Source organism: Alligator mississippiensis, chromosome 11 (genome assembly GCF_030867095.1).
Source record: "Alligator mississippiensis isolate rAllMis1 chromosome 11, rAllMis1, whole genome shotgun sequence".
Lineage (NCBI taxonomy): Eukaryota > Metazoa > Chordata > Crocodylia > Alligatoridae > Alligator > Alligator mississippiensis.
The window spans coordinates 65838661-65861819 of NC_081834.1; positions in this window are offsets into that span (position 1 = coordinate 65838661).

Consider the following 23159-nt stretch of genomic DNA (forward strand, 5'->3'; position numbering starts at 1 on the left):
TCAAAACATGTCTCAACATGCTCAGACACTTATTTCTTGTTATGACTTGCATGAATGCTTTGTCTAAATAAAACACTCAGCTGATGTTGTGTAGAGCTGTTTGTTATTTGTGTGTGTGTGTGTGTGTGTGTGTGTTTTCATTCAAAAAGTCCTCTGTAGACAAAAACTTTATAGCGGCATAGAATAGTTTATTTCAAAGTGTGAAACTTTACATGGGGAGCCAATGGCTTCTAGAGACAGTTTTTCACTTCTTAGGCAGCGTTGTTGGCGTTTCTTGGTCTGGGGCAGATCCTTTCGGGCATTCCAGATGATCACGATTCATGACATTGCCCATAGCCGAAGATGGTACGTTCAGCTCGGCCATGGCTTTCATAAAGATGTCCCAGCTTTTAGGCAGATGTTTAGTAGTCCCAGCATGAGTCTGAAGGGTTCTCCGGACCAAGTCAAGCATGTTTGACCCCTTGATGAGCATCCCTTTGTTAGACAAAACCTCCTTGATCATCCCAAGAAGAAATATCCTTGTGCTGACTCAGCTTAGTGAGCAGTACTTTAGCATTTTTCCTCTATCAGGCATGCACGTTATCCAACACTTCCTGAATGACTGACTGTCAGGGTTCTTGGAGGTTTCTAGGGGGTATCCAGCTTCTAGGGGGGTCTGTTCTGGCAAAAACAGGGTTAATTTTCCTCAGTCCAGATCACCCTGCTTTACGTAGGTCAGGTATTTCTGAAGCAAGGATGCATACAGGTTAGCCTTATCATAGTCTGCTAACCCTGGTTTTTGGAGAATGTCCCTCATGTCAGCATCCAATAAGCGGGTTGCCTCCGTTCTGATATTTTCCTGAGGTGGTGGGGGAGCCCTTAATTGTTCCAGCTCATGTCTGGGCACCAGGTACATTTTTTCTGTGTGCTCCATCACCTGCTAGCCAAAAGCCCTGTAACCAGAGGAAAAGCAAAACTTAACAGGTTCGATAAAACCCCTAGACTGTTTCACCAGTTGTTTCTTTTTTTTTTTTTTAAGAGGCAATTTTTTTTTTACTTAGGTTTTTTTATGATGCCGTGTCTCTTTTTCATCACGCGAATTTGATGCGGTGTCAAAGGGATGTTTCTTTTTAAGGTGTTCAGAGCAATTTCTGAAATGGCTGCTGCTAAATCATTGGAGGCCAAGCAAAGTGTAGCTTTTTTTTCTGCTGTGGGGAGGGTTGACGAAGCAGTTTTAAGAGAGCCAAATTTCTTTTTATGCTGTTTAGACTTGTTCCCCTTCCACCGTCTTGAGAGCTAAGAAGAGGATGCCACTGCATCATCTCTTTTTATTTCCACCTGCTGTTTTTTTTTTAAAGTGTAAGCAGCTGGTTGGTCCAGAGGAAAAAGCCCGGTTCTTAATCTAAAAGCATCTGGGGTAGAAGCATTTAAATCAACCATCAGATATCCATAAAGTGTTTTAGTGACATCCTCAAAAGCTTCTAGAAAGAACTGGGCCTTACCCAGGTACATCTGCTGGGCCAGGGACACTATATGTATCTTATCCCTGAGGTTTTTAAACAAAACCATGTATTTTGTGTTAAGGGCAATGGTGCGGCTCCTTTTCCTTTCACAGAAAATGTTCCAAACTATATACGTAATGCTACGATTCCAGTGGTTCACGTACTTGATAAAGGCTTTCCCAATATCACCACTGTCACAGGCAGAGTCCATCAAATCATCTACTACAACCATATTTATATTATTAGGAGGAAATGAACAGTAGTCGTTGAGACTGTCTGGTAGACACTCCACAGATTCGATGAAAGGGTATTTACAAAGGAGTTCTTTATACAAAGGCTGCCAACAGCGATGGCACCACTTGATATTCTTAGGCATAACAGACAACATTCAATCAGCGTGATCCAAAAAGTTTTTTATAAAGTAACTTTTACCACAGTTGCTAGGGCCTGCCAAAATCACAGAAAAGGGGTGCTTCCATTACATATCCATCTTCAACAGCCTCCCCTATGGTTTTTAAAGTTTTCTGTGAGGACCCTTTTGTCACAAAGGACTTTCTGCATTTTTCTCAAGGTTGTGGTTTCTATCGTCCACTTGCTTTTGTTCCTGACAATAGAGCGCTCTTGTATCGCAATTGTTTTAGGGGTGTCCCCAGAGGGGTTTGCCCCATAATCTAGAACAAGATCTCTCAAGGTTTCAAAGGTGACTTTTTCACTGTTGGCCACATTCAGGGTAATCCCTTTGACCTTCAAGCAAACCTTTCCTCTGGACAACTTGTACCCATAGGTTTTCGGACCTGCCAACACAAACTCTGTGATGTGTTCATCTGGTGGGATTTTGCTGGTGAACTCGCCTAAATAATCACCTAGCGGGGGGTTCCAGTCTCCCTTGTGGCTCACAAATAGCACAGAATCTGTCGTGGTACAGACCCCCATCTTGCAAGCTGTCTAACAGCTCGGACAACTCTAAGCGTGCATAAGTGGTGGTGAAACAGGCTATAAAGATGTTCGTGTTACCAGAGACTGTGTAACGCTCTTTGGCGTGTTTTCAAGACACACAGGCTGCCTCATCATCAATAAAGTCACAAGATGAAATTTCATAGGTGGGAGAAAAGAGGTAGCCAAAGAGTTCTTCGGGGTCTCTAACGATACTGGTGTTGGGCAAGTTGGTTCTCTGACTGAATTTACCCCACAAAGAATTTAGAAACAACTTTGCTATTTGGCCCTTTGCAGGGTAGGGTTTGATATGCTCTGGGTGTAAGGTCACACCTTTTTGCAAGAAATTGCCCACATATCTCTCTTGTTTTTCTTGGTCGGTACACCAGGTGGGGAGCCTGAGGCTTCCTTCTTCTGTCAGAGGTCCGTTTTTATGTACCGTGAAAAAAGGGTGCTAGACTTCTCAGCAAAATGCCAAACTTCATAGATTTGAGCTACTCTGTACCCCTTGGCAATAGCTTTATCTAATTCTGGTGTGCACCACGTGCCCAGGAGGGCCCTCTCTTCACCAGTGTGCTCACACTTTTGCTGTCTTGTTTCCGCATAGAGGCAGCCCAGCGTGAACATAAGTTTCCTGTTCACCCTGGTGGGTAGCACGGGAAAAAAAAAGACTTCGCAGTGGGTACAGTCTCACTCTGGCTATTCCAAAATAGCTCAACAGGGGTTGAAAATTGTCATGAATGATTTCAGGGTGTCTGGTTGAGTATTCCTTCATTTTGTTTATAAAGGGGTAAAGACTAGTAAAATCATAATAGTGTATTTGTTTGCCGGGTTTAGTTTGGTAATATAGACAGATGGCATTAGTTCTCCCCCCAAAAAGAGCATCCCTAGGCACCAGTGGAGAAGGCAGTGGGGTTCTGCTTAAAAAATCTGCCAGCTCCCCATCCGTTTCTAACAGAGCCCTCCACTCCTGCTCCCAAATGGTCCTAATGGTAAACCCCCCTTGCTTGAGATAATCGGTCTTGTGCAATGCCTGATAATTCAGAAACACGAAGGAGGTCCCCGTCAATGGGTTCTGGTCTTTCTCATTGTATCAAGTGACACAACCATGGAAATATCATCTATTACATTCAAACGCCGTAGGGTCCCCTTCAATGTTAGCATAGCCATCTAAAAAATAGGGGCCTACCTGAAATTCCCCACCCTGTAAGGCATGTCGAATTTGAATATTTTCTTTCTCCAAAATGTACATTAGCCACTAAATAAATGGGGTTGAAAACCTCTTTTTCTGTCTGTGATAGTTGTACGGGGGGAAAAGCGCTATGGTCTGCGGTTCTGAAAACATAAACCTGTACATGGCCATGCAGACGGAGGCCTGCGTGATGTATTGAAAAGGATCTATGCAGCGTACTCCATTTTGGAGTTCACCATCTACTTTCACTCAGTCTATCCATCATGTCATATTCATAATCTCATCCCTGTAGAGGCAGCAGGCCTCTTTCAAAAGTTTTACATCCTGCTGGCAATAATAGGCCAGCTCCTTCTGCATGTCAAAGGTCTTATCGCGGTTATTCTGATACCATTCTAAAAACTGTCCTTTCTCACCGGACATCATATTTTCAACACCGTAGTACTTCACCGTTGGGAGAAGCCCCATGTAATTTTGGTTTTCTACCATGTTAAAAAAATGTGGTAAATAACCTTTGCTTCCTTCAAACCCCATCGCCTGTGAAAGCCTGCTAAGTTTCACTGGCAAAAAGTTTAAAGTATCTATGAAACGGATGCCTAGCCTGTTCACTTCAATGCACATGAGTTTACCGCCCTGAGTGATTAGTTTCACACCCATTTTTTCCTTCAATAACTGGCTGACAATGAAGTAACTGTTGTAGCCTTTGGCATTGTGAGCAATGAAGGTGTAGTCCTTGAACTTTTTATCCATAAAGACCTTAATAAAATCAGACAGACACTCTTCGCCCTTAAACTCCCAAGTGCTTTCTGGCTTTTTGGGCTTAGCTTTACAAGCCTTTTGGGGGTTTTAGCCTGCGGCTTTCTGAGGTTTTTTCCCCTTCTCTTCAGCTCCATTGCAAAAATGTAGTTGGACACATGCATCCCCGTCTCCTGCACACATTCAAAATCATAAAAGCTGTACCCCTCACCTTCTTCAGGCTCTTTAATCTGATGCATAAAGCACCAGTGCTTGTTTACATCCATGATTTTCCCATAGCACTGTTTGCACTGCCGCCCTTTGCACTTGTGCTTTTCATCCACATAAGATTTGCACTCATTGCACAGAGTTTTAGTCAGACATTTAATCCAATTTTCAGAGGCTGGGGCCACATGTCTTTCTAAGCACTCTTTGGAACAACAGAACAGCTTGCAATTAGGGCACCGCTGTGTCCTGCCCATGTTTTCAGCGCAGTTTGGGCTCAGGCAAAGACAACAACAGAACCTGCTCGTGTGGCTATGGCTTTACAAGGTCTGACAAAGATTGCAATAATTTCTCATGCCAAACAACTTTTTCACATCCAAAATACGTAATAATGTTCACCATGCAGTAGAAGAAAACAGGTGTCGGGGTATCTGGGTGCGTCCTGTGTTTTAAATAAACTCCAACCGATTTTTTTCCTTATGCATCACTATGTGAATGCTAACCTGTTCAAGGTCTTCAAACAAAGGTACTTGGTGGAGCATAACCTTTTGATATATAGACATGCCTAACTTCCTATGCACTTCTTTGGCACCATCTAACAATTTGACATCTCTGGCCCCTCTACGTCTTGTCACAGCCAATAGACTGCCTGGAAAGCACAGGTTAGTCTCATAGGTATTCAAGTCGATTAAATACTTCCTCTTTTTAGCAATGATCTGGGAATAGGGGATAGAGCTTATAAACCTACAGCTCCCACCACCTGGCCTCTCACAACAACCACAACCAGCTGAAATGTTGAATCGAGAAATATTTCTCTCTGGCTTTGAAGCAGATTACTCAACCACTCTAAAAACAGCTCTGGGGTCATCTGGTTTCAATTAATAGATCAAGAGTATAAACAGTTTGCTGTGCTATCTGCCTGAATACGTAACTGGGTATTGTCATTGCCTGTGAATTTCTGGCAGAGTTCTGCTACAATTTCTTCTACCCCTCTGCTTATGACTTCACAGGCCATGTGTAATGGCACACGCTCTGGATTCACAAAACGGAACTCCTCAGTGTACCTCATCTCCCCAAACCTGACTACAGACCACTCTTGCCTTCTCACCCGCACCATAGGTACGTCTGGTAAAACCTCCTCTGCTGACTCAGGAGACCAGGGGCTGCTTGACGGGTCTTCTAAACTGTCTTTTACACCAGATTCATTATCCCAACCCTCTGACCCTTCAGGTCTTGGTGGTGGGGGAGGCCTGGGTGGCCTGGGAACATTTGAGGGGCCCTCTAAAGGGCTTCCTAAATCATAGCCACCATGTCCCCTCTCTGGCTCTGTGGGTCCTGGTGAAAGGTCAGGTCTGGGAGGCTGGGGTACATTTGAGGGACCCTCTAAGAGGCTTCCTAAATCATACTCTTCATTCCCTCTCTCTGGCTCTGGGGGTCCTGGTGAAGGGTCAGGACTGGAAGGAGGAGAAGTGTTTGAGGGATCCCTAGGGGATCTCTTTTTTTTTTTCTTCAACCGGTGTTTAGCCTTCCCCATGCTCCTCTTTAACCAGGCCCTTACTTTTCACCCCACAAACCACTTGCTGGTTTGCCAACCATTCTTACCCCCGCATTTACGATGACTCCCTCCCCCCCCCCCCCCCTTATGATACAGGCCATGACAGCTGTCTGAATTACACAGACTACCTACTCCCTGAGTAAAATTTACCCTTTTGCCCTGGTAGTAATCATGATCTTTCAAAGCGCTCTGCACACTCTTTCTGAGATGTATATGTCCACCAACACTACCACAAATCCCCCTCTTTTTTCACAGTAATCATGATCTTTCAAAAAAGGAGAAAGACTCTCCTCTTTTTGTAAATTGTGTGAGCAATCAGTCCTTGGTTTCTTATTCCTGGGGCCAGATCACCTGTTTTGGGGGTGTGAATCCTTTTTACATATGGTTTTCTCAGAGGTATGTGGGTTGTTTTCCTCTGAGGAATCAGACCCTTCTGTTGGTCTTCTGATCCTTGGGTGTTATAATCTGCAGGCTGAGCATTTCTGGGGTTTTTTCTTGTGCTTTTAGAGGTCTCTGCTCAGGCCCCCGCTCTTCTTCGGTAGTGGTGCATGTGATCACTTAGGAAATATAAAATTTACATCTCAGCATTGAGCATTCACTTTCCTCACACACTACAGATTTAAAATTTGCTTAACCCCTACACACAGCTTCTCCTCCCACAAGAAACACAAAGTTGCAGAAGCTGATTTCAGAAAAATTACCTTTTATTACTGGATAAAAAATATGACTATATGTGCTTGTTCTGCTTTTCTATTTGAGAAGAAGAGGTTCTGTTGGAAAACAAACAGTTACAAACAGTCATTATAACTTAGTGTGATTATATTAACACAGGCACAAATAACCCACCATTTTAAAATAATTTTTACCTTGCTGTGGTAAAATTGCATGGGGTTTTCCCACCTGATAAGTTGTGTGTAATATCATAGAATCATAGAAGTAGGGTCGGAAGGGACCTTGTAGATCTTCAAGTCCAACCCCCTGCCTGGGCAGGAAGAAAACTGGGTTCAAATAATCCCAGCCAGGTAGGCATCAAGCCACTTCTTAAAGATCCCCAGGCTAGGAGCCAGCACCACTTCCCTTGGAAGTTGGTTCCAGAGATGTCTCATCTAAACCTACTCTCCAACAACTTGTGGCCGTTATTCCTTGTTATCCCAGGGGTGCTAGGGGAAACAAGGTCTCCCCCAAACCCTTCTGGTCCCCCCTAGTGAGTTTATAGACGGTCACCAGGTCCCCCTCAGCCTTCTCTTGTGAAGGCTGAACAGGTTCAGGTCCCGTAGCCTCTCATTGTAGGGTCTGCCCCGCTGTCCCTGGATCATGTGGGTGGCCCTCCTCTGGACCCTCTCAATGTTGTCCACATCTCTCTTGAAGTGGGGTGCCCAGAACCGGACACAGTACCCCAGCTGTGGCCTGACCAATGTCGCATAGAGGGGGAGGATCACCTCCTTGGACCTACTTGAGATGCACCTGTGGATGCATGGTAAGGTCCGGTTAGCCCTGCCGACCGTGACCTCACATTGTTGGTCCATGTTCATCTTGGAGTCAATGGTGACTCTGAGATCCCTTTCTGCCTCCGTGCTCTCAAGAAGGGGGTTTCCATTCTTATAAGTGTGCTGCTGGTTACTACTGCCCAAGTGCAGCACCCTGCACTTGTCCGTATTGAATCGCATCCTGTTTTTGTTAGCCCACCCCTGCAACCTATCCAGGTCTCTCTGCAGTCTTTCCCTCCCTTCTAACGTGCCCACCTCACCTCAAACTTTGGTATAAATGAATGACATAAATGAAATAATAAAATAAGTAAGTCCTCTGTATTAAAGACTAAATAATAGATTAAGGAAAATAGTGTATGTATAAAGTAAAATATAACTGTATTAAAATAGTCACCACTAAAAGACAACTCCACCCCTTTAGTCTTAAAATATGTGGGGATCTGGACACACTGCGCAGCTTTTTTTTTTTTTTTTTTTTGATCTGGTTATCTTTATGATACACACCCACCCCATACCATACACAATCTGTGAGAATATATATTTTTAAATTCAGTCTTTATTTCCATCAAAAACTTGTATAATTTTTACTGATTTATTTTGTTAAACCTTCTTCTAAGAAGCGGTTTTTTTTTATCATTTCCTGTGACCATTATGCCTTGTCGGCCTTATCTTTACAGCAGGCCTTTTGGTAAAAGATAACTCCTTTAGTCTTAAAACAGGAAGAGCTCTGAACACAATGGTCATCTTTTTATTTATTTTTTTTGTGGTCTGGTTTATCTTTATAAACACATACCCCCACCACCCCCATACCATACAAAAGCCGTGAGAATATATATTTTTAAATTCAGTTTTTATTTCCATTAAAAACTTTTATAATATTTTACTAGTTTATTTTGTTACCCCTTCTCCTAAGAAGGGTTTTTATCAGTTACCAAGTGACCATAAAGTCTCATTTTATCTTTACAAAAAACCCTATATGTATGTGATTAGAGATCCAAGACACTAAAGCAAATGCTAAAACATATTAGATTTAGAAAACTGTTGATGTGCTTTACAACCTCACGTTCCCCAGCCTCCCACCAAGATCAACAAAAGATCACTCCCATTTTAAACTGTTTTTGCTAATCCCTGCTCTTAAGCAGGGTTTTGTAATCTCTAGTACCAATTAAGCATTTGATATAGGGTATGAGTGTTTTATCTTCCTCAGTGATCAAATCATGAAGGGCAGCATTAGGATCTTCTGCAGAATACACAGTGTTTAGAAGCTCTCTAACCTGAATTAAATGTTTCTCAGTAATTCTGAGAATGTTCCTGGCAAACCCAATGGCTATAACAGCATTGGAAATGCTATCAAGACATATTTCCTGGCAAAGTTCCTGAATTATTTGATGTATGTCTTCATCTAACCAAGTAATACATTCATGGGCTTCTTGACCTGCTAGGTCAAATGTGCACCCCCAGCATAGGTCAAAAAGTCTCTTCCTCAACCAGTATTTTATTATGCCATAAAAGGAAATGTGAACAAGAGACTTCATGAAAACTTTACGTTCACGACTTGTAACCAGATCTGTTGATTCTGAACTCTTCAGCCTCATCTGGTCTTTGTTCTCTGCAGAAGCATACACTTCCTTCTTGTGTACTGGTGAGCAGGTTTTCTGGTGTCATTAAAAAGGCTTCGTCTAGCTGCAAAGGAATTCAAATAAAGGACTAAGTTAGTTAGCTGCTGTTTAATCAGTCCTTAGCTACTTCCAAACACACGTGCCATGAAGCGAACCCACGCCACTACCCTCAAAACCCAAATGCCCCCACAGCTATGCTCCAAGTCTCTTACCACTCTCCTGTGCAATGACCTCTACCTTGCATGTAGGCTCTGGCATAAAGATACCATCTTCCAAATTCTCAACATCTGCTTTGAGGGCCTGGGCCTTCTCCATTTGTCTGTTCATTGGGTCTTCCTGAATAGGGTCGGGCATTTCAAAGAGTCTTTGGACAAGGAGCCGGGTCTCCTACTCAAAACTATTTCTACGGTAACACTTTCTATAAGGCCGTCTTGGAGTTGTAGTGAGTGGGCCTACAGGCATCGTGAGACAATCCATATCTGCCCCTGTTTGCCTTAGCACAGTCTCAGATAAACAGAGGGGTCGCTTGGGAAAGCAGATAGACCTGGTGGGGCTTGCAGCCTAAATCCTACCCCTTGTACTCATTCCAATTGGTTCAACATCATTTTTGGGAGATCTGAGGCCTCTGAAACCCCCTCCAATTGGTTGGGGGTGGTGTGGTGGGTCGTTAGATGGGTCACACCACCACCCTGCCACCCCATAGGCCACGCTTGTGCTCTGGCAGGGGCTAGAGCGGTCTGGGACCTGATAGGCCATAACTGTACCACGTGATCTGGGGCAGTTTTTGCAGCATGAAGGGTTGGGCTTTGGAGTCTACATGGGCTGTCCTTCTGATGTCATGGACCATGTGGTATTGGTGTCACATATCATGTGACTGGGGGGTTGGGGGTGGAGTTGCTGATGTCATGCACCATGTGGCTGGGGTCAGGGGGCGGGGCTGGTGATGTCACACAACATACAAGGGAAAGGGGGTGGGGCTAAGGGGTGGGACTTCCAGTCCCACCCACCTATCACATTTGCATTGAAGGACGGTGAGCCTATATACTACTGAGGGTGCTGTGGTATGTAGCTCAAGGCAGAGAAGGAGGAAGTGGAGAAAGAATGGAAACTCAGCAAGGAAACTGCTTTTCTGTGGTTGATTTAGTGCTGGTTAAAGGTGCCATAGAGAATGAAATCCTAAATTTATCCAGGCAGTCAGCAGAGCATAAGCAGAAAGAAGGTAAACCTCCACCCATGTGCCTCAACCGCAGCTTGGAAGTAATGAAAGAGGCCTCCATACCTTCATCCCACCCTTAATATTGGTCATGTTGTGACAGGGACTAAACAGGCAAGAGACAGTGTTGGTCAGCTCATGTTCTGCTCTGTCAGGTAGGAGACCTGAGTTCTGGCCCCAGTTCGGCTGCTAGTTTGTCATATGGTGTTGGGAATCCTCTCTGTTTCCACAATGTGAGTTATGATTTTGAGATTTCTTTTTTCATGTAAGTATGGTTTTGGTAGGTGATTGCAGTGAGTCTGAGCTATCCTTGTCTGTCTGGGAAATACCTGGCCATGCCTTTTTGCAAGATGTTTTGTCTCTTCTCCTCTAGCTCCAGTGGACTGGATGCATTAAAATACCCTTGACAAGGTGCTGCTTGAGCCACCCCCCAATAGACTCAAGGCACCCCTTGATAGACTCGGAGGTTCTTTCACCTGTACCGCTACAAAAATCATATACACCATCAAGTGCTTGCATTGTCCCTCTGCTATCTACATTGGGCATGCAGGGTGTCCCTACATGTAAGAACAAATGAAATTGCACACTGGCAGACTGTTTTATCCTCCGTGGACATGTCATCACTGACCGCAGGTAACTTTTTCTTAAACAAGAAAACTTTAAATACAAAAATGAATGGAAATGACAGAAAAAGAAACGATCAAAATACATGTTTGTATTAAGAAGGCATAGTCACAGTTTAGACTATGCTTATCTCATGACCTGGATTAACTTTTGTGACCCTTTTTTTCCCTTAAGGGTTTATTACTTGTTTGCCTCTCCTAGCACTTTCCCACGTCCCCTCTCTTTCTTCTCTCCCTCCCTCCATTCCATCTTTTGTATTCTATTGGATTCACTGCCCTGTGAATATCTTTTTATAGCATGTGATGAAGTAAAATCTGGCTTAAGGAAGATCATGCTACATACGTCTGATTTAGCTAGTCTATAAGGTGCATATTTACTTGCCTCCTGCCAGACTACAATTGCCATATGGCTAAGCAGGAGGGAGGTCTTGCCTGGATACTGGCTAGGTGGAAGGGGATTTAGGATGGAAAAGCTTGAGGATACCTTATTTGAAGGATAATGTTCTCACTCTCTTTTCCTGATATTGGAAGTACTGAGAATCTATATCTTCACCGAGATAGTGATGGTCTCTGTCCCCTGCTAGTCAAATTAAGAGGAGAGATTAAGGGTAGTGTTACAGGTCATCTTTAAACCATCATAAAGTCACTTAAAGTGGGAGCAGTCACTTACTAAAGGGTGTTATCCCATTTTAAGTACTCACTAAACATGTTAAAGAACAGATCATTGAAGTAAGGGTTATCTTTGTTCCATCCTACCCAAGTCATTTCAGGGTACTGTTAGTCAGCTCCAGGGAGATAAAACACTTAATTTTCAGCCCTGCAGCATTCTGGCATGCACAGCTCCCAGCCCCTCTACCACTTCCCACCCTCCAAACTTTTGCTCCTTACCACTCCACTGCCACATTGAAAGCAGCTGCTTTGAGTGGTTTAAGTACAGCGTTCTTCCTCCAGCTCCTTGGTCTTGCTGTTCAGTGGCTCTGCACTGAGAGCACAGCCACCACCATGTTTGCAATGAGACCCAGGAACCATAGGCGACTGGTAGGGAGGGAACCGAGGGGGGGGGGGGAATGACACACATGTGCCTCCCCTGACAGGGCCATCATCCCCCACCACTGATGCCTCTGGTGGCTTCTTCAGGTGCTCGCCAGCCCCGTCCCTGCTGTGGATTCTGCCAGCAGCTTCTGTCCGTGCTCACCAGCCTCATCCCTGCTGCAGACACCACCTGCAGCTCCTGTTCTTGCCAGCCCCAGCCCCACTACCAACATTGGCTTTTGCAGGGGCTCCACCAGCCCCATCCCCACTGCCGACGCTGCCACTAACTTTTGCGGGTACCCTCCCCAGACTCAGGAGGCACCAGTCACCCATGCCAGGAACTCAGGGAAAAACACTCTGATCTTGCTACATGGTGGCTACTCAAGGTGCCATGGTGCCCCGGGGTGCCTTGAGATCTTTCCAAGAATGCCACACCATTGTTAGCACCGTTAAGTTAACAAACATGATTCACAAAACAAACCTATAGATTTGAAGAAAGACTCCATAGTTTGAAAAGCATTCTGCCCTGTTGGGGTTTTCTGAGTTCTTTGCAGCAGCAGAATTGCTTGATTATTTTCTATAGGGTAAGGAATGAGTGAAAACAAAGAGTTGGAATTTACTGAGGTAATTGTTTTCTGTACCAATTCTTCCTCTTTACTTCCCAGGATCAGAGGTGTCTCTGGAGATCATCTGAGATAGGACTGACTGGAAATTTTCTGACAAAACCAAATTTCATTAAAAAAATGCTGGTTTGCTAAGCATGAAATGTATTCTTTCACTGAACTCAAGGCTGTGTGTTGAAAGAAAGTTACCTAGACCTTTTGGAAGTTGTGCACTTGACCCGGGAAGCTGAAGCTTGCAGGTTCACTGCTCTTGGCTGATGGGTCTTCCTCACAAGCAGGGATGTTGGGAGCCCCTTGAATTTGATGCCTGTTTGGTCAGCTATCTTTCTAAATCTGCTGCAGAAGTGTTACTTACCACTGGGGCTGAGGGCACATTGCTGAATTCAGCAAACACAGGAAATTGAAATCTGTCCTTGTACATGTGGAGTAAAAATTGATGTATTAGCAGGAATTCACTGTATTCCCATCATAACCCTTATCATTTCTGTTCCCTTTTTGGGCATGAACTAAAGAGGCCAAATGGACTAAACTAGAGACTAAATGGACCAACAGAAACTAAACTCCACAGCTGTGAAAGAATTCATCCTCTTGGGCCTTACTCAAAATCATGAGCTACAGTCTTTTCCCTTCGTAGTCTTCTTTACACTCTATGTGACAACTTGGCTGGGAAACTTCCCCATCATTATCACAGTAATTTTAGACCACCAGCTCCACAGCCCTATGTACTTTCTCCTGGCCAATTTAGCTTTTCTAGATGTCAGTGACTCCTCAGTCAATGTACCCAAGTTATTCTCCTGTCTCTTCTTCCAGCACAAAATTATTTCATTCAATGAATGCATCCTTCAGATGTTCTTCTTTCACTTCATTGGGGGCACAATGACATTATTCCTGGTAGTTGATTGGTATGTGGCCATGAACAAACCACTGAGATACTTGACTATCATTAGTCAGGGTATGTGTGTAGAGACTAGTGGCTGGGACATGGGTTGGTGGATTGATTATCTCTATTATTCAGATTGGCCTGATCCTCCAGTTACCATTTTGTGGACCCTATGTCCTGAATAATTTATATTGTGATTGTGCCCGCCCGGCCTCAAACACCCTGTCACGTGCGGCTCCGTTCTGGATGTTTGATGACGTTCACCTTCCTGTCCCTGGTGGTCTGCCGAGTAGGTGTTCACTTCCGGTGTGGTCTGCCCCAGTCCCACCTGCCATGACTTTGAATCTTACTTCAATGGAGGGTCGAACCACTCAGAGTCTCTCAACGGTGGGACATCTGTCTGGCGGTCTTCTGCGAGGCTCCACCTCCCCTCTACCTCACCCTTACACCCAGCCTTGGTGGGTCACTGTTGTCCTCTTGGCCAGCCTCTCAACCGTTGCCCCAGCTTACTTTTACGGGAGGGTGAGCCACCCTGTCTAAAGCGTAAGCAGCCTGCAGTATCCTACCTGGGCCATGAGGCTGCCGCCTTTTTCCTAAGGCTAACAACCACCCTGTGGCATATGTAAAAAGAAACAGGCTCCCCAAGTTCTGACCCTCAACCCCTCCGAGAGTGGGCAACACAAAATACAACAACAACAACAACAACTGATACTCTTTGAGGGACCCAACTGTCCCCTTGCTAGGCCCCTTGGCTGAGTTGCTAACAACTCTCTCTCAACCCTATGGGTATATGCTCAGCCCTATGTGTGGCCTGGGTAGCCTGCGGATTCCACCCCGATTTTTAACTCTTGTTGCCCAGCCATTGGTTTCTTCAGTCCTGCTGTGGTCCTCCAGTGGACGCCTGTCCCCTCATCCCCTGCTTGGTCGATACTATGCTGCCAAATGCTGGGTTTTGCAGCCCCTCATACTGCTCTTGTCTCCCGTCCCCCACCTGGTGCACCTCTTTGGCTTCCCCGGTGCCCTCAACATTCCCATCTGGTCTGGTGCCGTGACCTGTATTGGCCTCTCCAGCTCCTCTTCTGTGGCCACTGGCATCGGGGTCTTCCTGCTTCCCTCTGCCCTTTTGTCTGGGTTCCCAGTGTTGAGGAGCCACCTTCGGCTCCCGGCTCCTTTCGCTGCAGTCAGCAGTCTCTGGTTCGCAGTGCATGCCGGCACATCCTTCCCTGCTGGGGGAAGCAGCTTCTGGCTCCTCTTGCTCCCACTGGAGCTTTGGGGAGGCACCTCCTGCTGGTGTCAATCTGCTGCCCCCTTCCTTATTGCCAGCGGCCTGTTTTACTTCCGCTGGTCAGCAATCGTGGCTGACATCACCGGCCAGCTGCAACTGTGACGGCTGATGAGCTGCACGGGTTCCTCCCTCGATTCTGGCTCCACAGTGGGTCCTGCTGTAGTTAAATATCTCCCTTCATCTTTTCTTTTTCTTTCCATCCTCTCTGAGGGTTCCTGACTCTGGGGCTCCCCCCCGGTATCTGGGGGTCCCCCCTTCTGTTTCTCCCTGTGACAGTGATATTCCTCAAATCATCAAGTTGGCCCTCACTGGCACCTATTTGGTGGAGTTACTGATGGTCTCAAATGGCGGGATGCTTGTCTCAATCGTCATTATCTTATTTATTTCATACACTGTCATCTTAGTCAACATAAGAGCTCATGCTATAGATGGGAAGCACAAGGCCATATCTACTTGTGGAGCCCAGGTCACAGTGGTGTGTTTAATATTCATACCCAGCATTTTCATCTATGCTCATCCATTCAGAAAATTCCCCATGGACAAGTTGGTCTCAGTCATTTACACCACAATTACCCCCATGCTGAACCCAGTGATCTACACATTGAGAAATGCTGAGATGAAAAAGGCCATCAGGAGACTGATGAGAAGAACCCTGCTATCAGTGAGCAAATTAAATATATCCTCAGTTATTTATGAATGATTATCATCATAAAATTCTTATTCAGTCTTCATTCAGAGTATGGCTATGATAACACGTTACCATAAGTACAGGGGAGTTAGTCTTTATTACATTCCCATTGTTCTCTGCTGAAGGTCCATGAGCACATTCTTACCAAGAATATAGGTACAGGTACAGGAGATTCCACCGGAGCTACAGGGGGGTTGCACCTCCCCACTCCCTCCACCCTCCTATGCTCAGACCACATCATGGCACCACTGAGGACATTTTGGAGTCTTGAAAGCAGTTAAGACTCACCCGCACTGCTCTCAGTAGCATCCCTCCTCCAGTGCAGGCACCTCCTCTTCCTTCCCATTTTCCACATCCTTCTCTAGTAGTGGTCTGTCTGGGTGCAACAAGGTGGGAGGGGGTCCTATCAACTGCTGCCATTCTCCCCAGCTGACCTGGAGGTTGAGAAAACCCCATAGATGCTCTTGACCCACTTTGTTAAGAGGCATTGCAGATTCAGGGAGTGGCTGGGGGTAGTGGTGATGTTGGCAGGCAGGTTTCCTGTTTCAGCATTACTTCTGAACTGAAGGGACTCCCCGGAGGATTGGAAGGAATGAGAAGCATCTGTCAGCTCACTGCTGCTCCTCCACCAGTCTGCAGTTGAACTGGGGCCGGGGGAAGCCAAAGGAGTGGTCCTCCTCCCCTCCAGCTGGGGCCTACCAGGAGTGAATGCATGGGGTGCTGGGCTGCCATCAGTGACATGGTCAAGTCCCTGCTGGCTTCCCATTCTCCAAGTTCCCCCACATTGATTGAGGGCTGTAGCTGAATATGGCATAGTATATGTAAGTCTTCTAAAACACCAAGTTGTACATCAGACAAAATGCAACATGTCTGAAAAATTACCATCAGTTTTTAAAAGAATATGATGGATTAATTTGCAGATGAAGACATTCCTGATCAAACTGGACTGAAGCCCCAGCAGAGGGACAATGGATTTCATAGACATTAGGGCTGGAAGGGACCTTGGGAGATCATGGAGTCCAGCCCCAGGCCCAAGGACAAGAAATCAGCTAGGGTCAAAGGATTCCAGCAAGATAAGCATCCAAACACTTCTTAAAAGGAGTCCAGAGTAGGTGATGCCACCACCTCTGGAGGGAGCCTATTTTAGGCTTTGCCAGCTCAGACAGTAAAGAAGTTTTTTTTTTCCTGTTGTCAAACCTGTAATGCTCTTGGAGGAGTTTATGACCACTGGTCCTTGTCATCCCTTAGGGTGATCTGGTGAACAGACATCCCCGCAGATCCTGATGCACACCCCTGATGTACTTATAGGCTGCCACCAGGTCACCCCTGAGCCTGTGCTTTTCCAGGCTGAAGAGTCCCATGGTTCTCCGCATCTCTTCATAAGGCCTATTTTCCTGTCCTCTGATCATGCGTGTGGCTCTCCTCTGGACTTTCTCAAGCTTTTCCACACCCTTCTGAATTGTGGAACCCAGTACTCCATCTGCAGCCTCAACAAGGCCAAGTACAGCAGGAGGATGACATCCTGAGATTTACTTGAGAAGCATCTATGGATGCAAGCCATGGTTTAGTTTGCTTTACCAGCTGCAACATCACATTGGTGGCTCATGTTTATCTTGTGGTCAGTCATGACCCCCAAGTTTCTTTTGCCCTTGGTGCTAGTAAGTGTAGCACTGCCAAGCCTATAAGCATGCTGAGGGTTTTTTTCCCCCAAGGTGCAGTACCTTACATTTTTTGGTATTGAAAGTCATCAGGTTTGTATCTGCCTACTTTTCAACTTATCCAAGTCAGCCTGGTTCACCAGCCTATCCTCAGGTGTGGACGTTCTACCCCAAAGTTGTGTGTCATTGACAAACATGGCCCGTCCACTTCTGACACCAGTATCCACATTGTTGATAAAGACGTTGAAGAGAACAGGTCCAAGGACGCAGCCTTGGGGACCCCACTGGTCACAGAGCACCATGATAATTCCTTTCTGTCAACCACCACTCTCTGAGTTTGGACTCAGAGCCAATTCCCCAGCCATCAGACTGTGGTGTAGCTGAGGCCACTGTTGGCCAATTTTTCCAAGATGAGATCATGGGACACCAGATCGAAGACTTTTTTTGAAGTCCAGATATATGATATCAATCTCTTCTCCCTTGTCCAGGTGATATGTCACCTGGTCATAGAAGGAAATGAGATTAGTCAGGCAAGACCAACCTGCAACAAAACCATGCTGGCTATCCCTCAGTATGTTGCCATTAGCCAGCTGATCAAGAATGGTCTCTTTGATGATTTTTTCTAGAATCTTTCCAGGGATGGAGGTCAAGCTGATTGGCCTGTAGTTCCCTGGATCCACTTTTCTCCCTTTCTTGAAGATGAGCACCGCATTGCCCTTTTTCCAATCTTCAGGTACTTCACCTGAGCAGCAGGAGTTTTTGAAAATCTTTGCCAGTGGCTGAGCTATAACTCTTGCCAACTCCTTAAGTATCCTGGGGTGCAATCTGTCAGGACCCACTGACTTGAAGGTGTCCAGCCTCTCAAGGTGTTCTTTTACAAGGTCTACAGTGATGCTGGGTATAAATTCACTCTCACCCTGGCCATCCCACATCTTTCTAAGCAGGGCGGTGCCTTTGGGTTGATGAAAAACTGGTGCGAAGTACCCATTAATCATGTTGGCTTTTTCCTGGGTGTCAGTTGTCCCATTTGGTTTAACAAGTGTCCAATGTTACCCTTGCTTTTCTTCTGACTCTCCACATACCTAAAAAAGGACCTTTTATTGCCCTCAATACATGTAGCTAGGTGGAGTTTGGTTGCATCCTTGGCTTTCCTGGTTTACTCCCTATGGGTACAGACCAGTACAGAGTAAGTCTCCTTTGTAGTGATTCCTATATCTTATATCTTTTATAAGCCTCACTTTTTTGGTGTAGGAGGTCCATGAGTTCCCTGCTGAGCCAAAGGAGTTGCTGTGCCCTTTTGCTACCTTTCCTCTGAGATAGGATGGACATCCCTTGTGCTTTCAGGATGCCTCCCTTAAGAAGTGACCACTCCTCTTGAATTCCCTTCCCTGTTGAGTCATAGTCTCCTAGAGCCTTGACAATGTGCCTCCTGAGCTTATCAAAGTCAGCTTTGCTAAAGTCGAGGACTTCTGTATTGTTGACTGACTTGCCAGCTTTGCAATGGATAGTAAAAGTGATCAGCTTGTGGTCTCTGTCTCTCAGCTTTCCTTTGATCTTTAGATTGCTGATTAGATTATCCACTTTAGCCAGTACCAGGTCCAGCGGTGCTTTACCTCTTGTTGGTCCATACACTTCTTGGGTCAGGTAGCACTCATCCATGCACACAAGGAATCTTTGCTACTGTTCGGATTTGGCTGAGTGCTGTTCTCACGAGATGTCTGTGTAGTTTAAGTCTCCCATGACAACCACACTCATCCAGTTCCCTGGCAAATTCTGGGTCAAGCTCTTGTTCCTGGTTGGGGGTCTGTAGTAGACTCCTACCATTGTGTCCCCTGTTCCATGTTCCCCACTTGGAAACTTCTTTCCATCATTGGCACCCAATAGAGACATCAAAGAAGCCTCAGTACAAAAGACTGACTTGGGGGGGGGGGAAACAACAAAAACTTCCATGGACATAAGCCATGGGGGGCATGGGGAAATGGGGGAGAAAAATAGAAGAAAATGAAATAACCTGGGTTTTTGACAATCTGCCTGGTATTTGGCTTTGACAATCTGCCTGTTATACTGCAGTTAGCTGATAAATGGCATCTTGCCATTTAAGAAGGGCTACCTGCTTCACTGAATGTGACATCAAGTGCAGTCTTAAAGAAGAGTGCACATCCCTTAAAGAAGAAAGTCCCTCTCCAGACAGATCCAGAATGTAGTTCACTGGGTGGAATGGGTTGGTGGGTGACAGAGGCTCAAACAGTCAGTTAATACAGGGACCAGAAGTCCTGGTCTCAGAGTCCAAGAAGCTCAGGCTTTGATGGGCAACAAGACTGAGAAAATTCCATAGATGATGAACGACGACTAGGAATGACCTTCCATGCATTATCGCCAGACTAAACTGGCACATTGATGGTACCTGCAGCAAGTTGCTCTCAGCAGATCTTAGGGATCAAAAGGGAAATGAAGGGGCTAGGTGGTGAGATGAAAAAAGAAAAAGGAGGGGCCTCTCACCATTTAATCCAGGAAATGTTAGTGTTTAGACTGTCTCTCTAAGTGTAGGAGATCTGGCTCCTTGGGCCCCCTTACATAGATAGGCTATGGATCTCCTTCCTCAAAAACTGCTGCAATCACCCTTGCCACTAGAAATGTTTAGCTAAACACAAGAAGCCTTTTGCTGTGACCAAAATATCAGCATGGAACCACTTCACTGAGATCTTTTGCTGCTAAATAAAATGCATTTTTCAGAACGACCACTGCTTTCTGGTATACTGTCACTGAGAGTCATAATCAGACTGTCAACGTTGTCAGGGTGGTCACCTGCCTGTAGGGGTTAGGTGTTACCAGTTACACCAGGCTCCCTCATTTGGGTGGTCTGTATGCCCAGTGTGCCGGGATGCCATCTGTGGTGCTGACTGCTACTGCATGCAGCCTCTGTCCATTGACAACCTCATTATTAGAGAGAGGCTCAATTCTTAGTGACAAAAGCTTGGCTGATTTTATTGCATATAGGTATAGCATTTTATAAGCATAGTCACTAACATCCATAGCCCGCCATTATGCAGTGATAACTGGATTCCTTGAAGGCAAGATATATGCACAACATACTTGTTCTCCCTCTCCACCTTGCCCCAGGCCAGTACAATGCATCATAGAGTTTAATCCACCACTCAAAACTACTTCATGTTTACAGCGTGCACATCCTAATTCTCAACAATCACTAATACCTTTTGGTGACACCATCCACATCCCAGTTCTCACCAGACAATGCAACTTTCCCACCAAATTAAGGAACCTTTTTACTAGGTCACTCCAATTCGTGTTTGGTGTTCTGGCTGGTCTAATCATTTTTTTTTTTTCTATCCACCGGTCATGTGAGGCACCTATATGGGCTAATAACATCACTTTCTCAGCACCTCTTTGTAAGCTATATAAGGTCTGCCCAATTCTGGTCTCAGTGGGTGCAGTTACATGGGACTCTAACTGTGAAGTAGCCTAATATTGTGCTGTAGTACATCACAGCATGGACAGTATTAATACACTACTGCACAGTATTATTAGGCTACTATGTGCTAGTGTCACTAAAAAGGGGTTCACCGGCACTAGTGCTCAGTAACTCTGGTTACTGAACATTTATTTAGTACTTGATTATACAAACACTAAATTAAATGCTCAGTAATCATCGTGCATTAATGAATGTGTAGACACACCCCAGTGTGGCTTGTTTTGGTCAATGATGTAGCAGAACCTTTGTACAATTTGTATATACACTGGGTAATATTTTGATTAATCCGGAGTCCAGTGAGGCCTACAGCAGTTAGCCAGACTCCTTATTTCCTGCTTAGGCTAAAACTTTGCCAACCTGTTTAAGGGTTGTAGACAATAAGCACTCATTATCTGTCATGGTACACAGACTTATGACACTCATTGGTAGCTCAGAAAAATCTCAACTTTCCCTATAACAGCATATTCACTTCTAATATCTGCATGAAGTTTAGGAGGCCTGTTGTGTAGGGCACTCCTCTACTTATACCAAAGACAAGGAGTCCTGACTTGCAGTTCTCATCACTTCTGATTTAACAACTGGGTACAAGACACATTTTTTTTTTTTTTAATTGGGAACTGAACAGACATCCTTGACTTACAATCTTGAACCTGACCCAACCCTTAGAAACCAAACCTCTACTGTAGGTCACAGGGGAAGCCAGAAGTCCTGATAGAAAATTCTCTCATTTCTAGGACATGGACTATACTGCTCCCCATGAACTCAGCATGGATACCAGAATACTTCTCTCCTGCTCAGAGCTCTTGTTCCAACTCTTCATCAGAATCTCAAAACAAAGGTTTGCTCCTCCACTCTCCTTGAAGGCCAGTTAAATACCCTAAACACCCTGCAGATATCAATTCCCAGTCTGAGGACTTTTCCAAGGTGTGTTGTTTCTGTGTGTGCTTAAAACTAGTTAAATAATAATGGTAAAAGAGACCCATAGCTGAAGGCATATCACCAACTTTTAAATGACTCTTCTTGAGACTGAATTGTCATGGTCCACTAGCAGCAGGTAAATAGGGCGGACCCAGGGATTGGAGGAGTAAGAATGAGGAACCAGAAGTCAGGAGCCAAATGCCAAGCCAGAGAAAGGATTCAGGAATTAGAAGTCTAGTCATCATATCAGAAAGGTAATTCATAGATAAACTCCAAAAGCCAAACCTGGGTCAGGAGTCAGGAAACAGCTCTGCAGGCAGAATTCAAAGCTGAAATATAGGAACAAGTCAAAGGCAGGATCAGGAACCAAGACAGCCATATATTTTTATATATATATATATATATATATATATATTTGTATTAAGGACAGCCATAGATGTTGGTAGGATAGGAGCTATTCAAAAACTGAACACTAGTGTGACATATAGGAAGACTCAGGTGCTGGAGGGGTTCCTTAAAAAGAGCTCCATAACCAGTCAGAGAGGGTCAGCTGACCTTGATTAGCTGTAACTGGGTCAGCTGTACTTTATAAAGGCTGCAGGGCAGTAAAGCCTGACTAGGCTTTGCAGAGTTGACCCAGGGTGTAGTGCAGGATCCTTACATGAAGGACCCATGTTTTAAAATCAGCAGATTTGTTGATATTACCTAGTAAACCTTGGGAGGATTTTCAGCATCAGTATTACTGGGAGGGTAAGAAATAAGAGGAAAAATAGGGAAAGATGTCCAAGGCTTTATTCTTTGAAACTTGATCCACTTTCCTTGTCTCTTACAAAAAACATGAACAGTTCTGAGATGTGGCTGACTAAGGATATATTCTTAACAGTAAGAGGCACCTGCTACTGAAGTTACAGACAAGGCTGGTAATATGAAGTAATGAGTCTTTAAGCAAATGTGCAATGTTCTGCTAGAGATACACTGTTGATTCATAAATGCAAAGGCAGATGCTGTGTGATCCTCCTGACAATGCAGGAAAGATTTGGTTAGGAGGATGGTGCTTAATGTTACAAACTGCTTCCCTTTCTAAAAGGCTTTCCAGATTATTGGCTTTGGTTTTCAGAGGAGCCTAGAACTATTAGCTACCCAACCCCATTGCAAGTGAGTGTAAACCTGTTTTCTACGTCCCTTAGGCTGTTTCAAAAATCCTAATTGGCCTCATCTGTACTCCAGCACCAGACTGATTTTAATCATTGCTTCTAGTGGAGGAAGCTTGCTTCCCAGGTCTCTGAAAGAGCTATAGACACACAGTGTTGTATTGATCTGAGAGTTTAAAACTCAAAAGTATGTCAAAGTGGGGGTGCTGCAGAGAAGATTTAGGATTTTATGAGCTGAAAACACTCAGCTATGAACACTTTGGATGCCACAGGAACCAAAGCTTCCACTCCACTATCCAAGCTATCCCATAACTCTAAGGACTAAGGCTAGAAAAGCTACATAGGATTGCAATGGTTGGACTAAGAAGGAAGGG